Raw genomic sequence first — 4034 nt, 5'->3', positions numbered from 1 at the left:
ACAACCATGTACAAGTTTTTGTGTGAACTTATGTTTTCCATTTTATTAACTATGAGTAGAATTACTGTTTCATATGGTAATTCTATTTTTTAAGGAATTGCCAAACTGCTTTCCACAGTGTCCATACTCTTGTACATTATCACTGACAATGTATACATTTTCCAATATCTCCCCATTTTTGCCAATATTTGTTATTTTCATTTTTTATTATCATTGTAGGTATCCTCATGGATATTAAGTGGTGTTTCACTGTGAGTTTAATTTTCACTCCCCTATTGACTAATGATACTAAACATCCTTTCATGTTCTTCTTGACCACTGTGTATCTTCTTTAGAGAAATAGCTATTCAAATTGTTTACCTATATTTTTTAGTATTTTTTGTCGATTTATAGGCATTTAAAAAATATATTCTGGTTACTAGACTTTTTTTAGACATGATTTGCAACTCTTTATGAGTTGTATTTTTACATTTTTAATAGTGTTCTTTGATGAAAAAAGATTTTAATTTTACTTTTCAATTTATCTATGTTTATTTTTGCTTTGGAATTATATTTAAGAAGCCATTGTCTAATCCAAGGTCACAAAGATTTACATATATGTTTCCTTTTATGATTTTTATTGTTTTAGCATTTGCATTTAGGTCTTAGATCTGAGTTAACTTTCATATGCAGTGTGAGAAAGAGGTCCAAAGTCACTTGTCTCTATGCAGATATCCAATTGTCCCAGCACCATTTGTTGAAAAAAGTCTTTTTTTCCCATTGAATGGCCCAAGTACCCTTGAAAATCATAGATGTAGAGATTCATTTTTGGACTCTGATGTATGGGTTCATTTTGGACTCTGAATTCCTTCCACTGATCTATATATCTATCTTTATACCAGTAGAGCAATGTTTTGACTACTGTAGCTTTGAAGTATGTTTTGAGATTGAGAAGGAGGAGTCCATAAATTCTGTTCTTCTTTTTTAAAGATTATTTTGATTATTTGGAATCCCTTGAAGTTCCATGTGAATATTAGGATCAACCTGTCCATTTCTAAAAAAGAAAAGAAAGACAGTTTTGGAATTTGGACAGAAATTGCACTGAATTTGTATATCAATTTGCAGAGTATTGCTATCTTAAGTGTTCCAATCTATAAACATTGGATGTCTTTCAATTTATTTAGATTTAATTGCTTTTCAACAATATTTTATTTTTTCTAGTCTATAAAATTTGCAATCCCTTGGTAAAATTCATTCCTAAGCATTTTATTCTTTGACATTATTTTATAAATGGAATTGTCAATTACATTTTTGGATTTTTCATTGTTAGTACATGAAAATACAACTGATTTTTGCATATTGACTTATATCCTAAAACTTTACAGAGCTCATTATTAACTCTGGTAGTTTGCATGTGCAGAATCTTTGCATTTTTCCATATATAAGATCATTTCATCTGACAGAGATAGTTTTGCTTCTTCCTTTAAAATCTAGATGCCTTTTCTTTTTCTTGCCTAACTAGCTTGAACTTCCTGTACAATGTTGAATAGAATAAGTGAGAGTGTACCTCCTTGTCTCTTTTCTGACCTTAGGGGGAAAGCCTTTAGTCTTTCATCATTATGATGTTAGCTTTGGGTTTTCAAAGATGCTCTTTGCCAAATTGAGGAAGCTCCCTTCTATTCCTAGATCATTAAGTATTCTTATCATGAAAATAATACTTTGGACTTTGTCAGCTTTTTTTCTAAATGTATTGAGATGATCCTGTGTGGTATTTTTGTTTTGTTTTTCTTTTATGTTATATTACTGTGGTACACTGCACTGGTTGATGAAGTTTAACTAGTCTTGTGTTCCTGGCATAAATCTCACTTGTCCATGATATATAATACTCTTACTAAATTGCTAAATTCAATTTACTAACATTTTCTGGAGGACTTTTGCATCTATATATCAGATATTGGTCTGTAGTTTTCTATCTTGTGATATTTGTGTCTGGCTATGATATCAGAATAATTCCAACCTCCTAGAGATATTCTTTGACTTCCTTTTACTATTTACTAGTTGTTTGAAACTGAGGAATTCGCTCAACAATTTAAAACTTTAGAATTCTTATCTCATTAACTATAACTCCACATGAATTATTGTGAGGGTCAAATGAGCTTACTATTTGGCTTTGTAAACTGTCAATCACAGTATTTATATCAAAATGTAAGAAATGTTGATGTAGGAGTTAAGAATAACACCAGCAAGTGGAAGAGTAGAATTAGAAACATACGTACCTTAACCAGGATTATATACTGGTTATTTCCATTGGTTTTCATTATAGTATCTATAAAATAAGTTATATTTATTCTGTTTGTGTTACATTAATCACATTAACAATGATATATTACTAATACTGTACATATTGAGTGCATACTGCCCCATATGTATTAACTTATTTAATTTTCATAACACCACAATGAAGATGCTATTATTTTCCTTCATTTTCTAAATGAGTATGGTACAAGAATACCTCTGAGATATTGTAGGTTTGGCTCCAGACCACTGCAATATAGCACACACTGTAATAAAGCAAGTCAAAGGAATTTTTCATTTTTCCAGGACATATAAAAGTTCTGTTTACACTACATACTAGTATTTTAGGTGTGGATTGAGTCTTTTACTTTTTCTTTTTTTTTTTTTTTTAACTAGCAACTTCAACTTTTAATAATGGAAACAATTTGCCATTCCAGAAACAGTTGTAGGGAAGAAAAATCTTCCTTATAGAAATAAACTCATCAAAATTATAAATATAACTTTCTTTTTACTTCTGCAATTTAAAATGTCCCCCCCTGCAATACTATCCCCTTCACTTAGCAACATTCCTGTACCATCACATATTGAAGAGAAAACAGTATTATAGCAAAGCTTAGTTTAACGTAAGAATTAGTACAGTGACTTTTAAAAATCCTTGGCCTTAGTGGCCTTTCTTCTTTTATACATGAAAAATGTTACTACAGTAACCAGTGTTTGGGAGAGAACATCAGTATTCAAAGAACTATAAACTGACGGAATTTCAATACAGCAAGTTTTCCAAAATGCAACTTGTGCACATAACAATGAGTGAGGTTCTGGGCACTACAGATGAGGATGTCTATTTTAGACAATTTACTTCAAGAAAAAAACATTTTTTTCAGAGATGGCCATCAGCTACTTCTTTGCAGTCATCAACTGCTTTTCTAAGTAAATTATGTAATATTCTAAACATTTTGTTGTCATTTCAACAACCTTCTCAGCACCTTCACCAGGAGTAGATTGCATCTTAAGAAACCACTTTGTGTGCTCATCCATAAGAAGCAATTCCTCATTCATTTAATTTTGATCATGAGATTGCAGGATTTCAATCATATCTTCATGTTCTACTTATATTTCTTGTTCTCTCACTATTTATACCGCATCGTTCCACCATGAAATCTTGAATCATTCAACATTATCCGTTATCTGTGGGGGTTGGATTCAACTTCTTCCAAACTCCTGTTAATGTTGATATTTTATTTTTTAAAAAATATTTTATTTATTTATTCATAACAGACACAAAGAGAGAGAGAGGCAGAGACACAGGCAGAGGGAGAAGCAGGCTCCACTCAGGGATCCTGAGGTGGGACTTGATCCCGGGTCTCCAGGATCACACCCCAGGCTGAAGGCGGCGCCAAACCACTGGGCCATCAGGGCTGCCCATAATGTTGATATTTTAATCTCTTCCCATGAATCACAGATATTCTGATTGGTATCTAGAATAGTGAATCCTTTCCAGAAGGTTTTCAACTTATTTTACCTAGATTCATCAGAGGAATTATGATTTATGGCAGCCATAGCCTCAGGAAATGTATTTCTTACATAATAAGACTCAAAAATCAAATTACTTCTTGATTCATGGGCTGAAGAATGGATGTTGTGTTAGCAGACATAAGAACAACATTTACCTTGTCTATCTTCATCAGAGCTCTTGGGGGTGCAGGTGCTGTCAATGAGGAGTAATATTTTGAAGGAATTTTTTTTTGAGTAATAGTTCTCAG

This window comes from Vulpes vulpes, chromosome 1 (genome assembly GCF_048418805.1).
Source record: "Vulpes vulpes isolate BD-2025 chromosome 1, VulVul3, whole genome shotgun sequence".
In the NCBI taxonomy this organism is placed as follows: Eukaryota; Metazoa; Chordata; class Mammalia; order Carnivora; family Canidae; genus Vulpes; species Vulpes vulpes.
Note: the sequence above shows the minus strand (reverse complement) of the source record.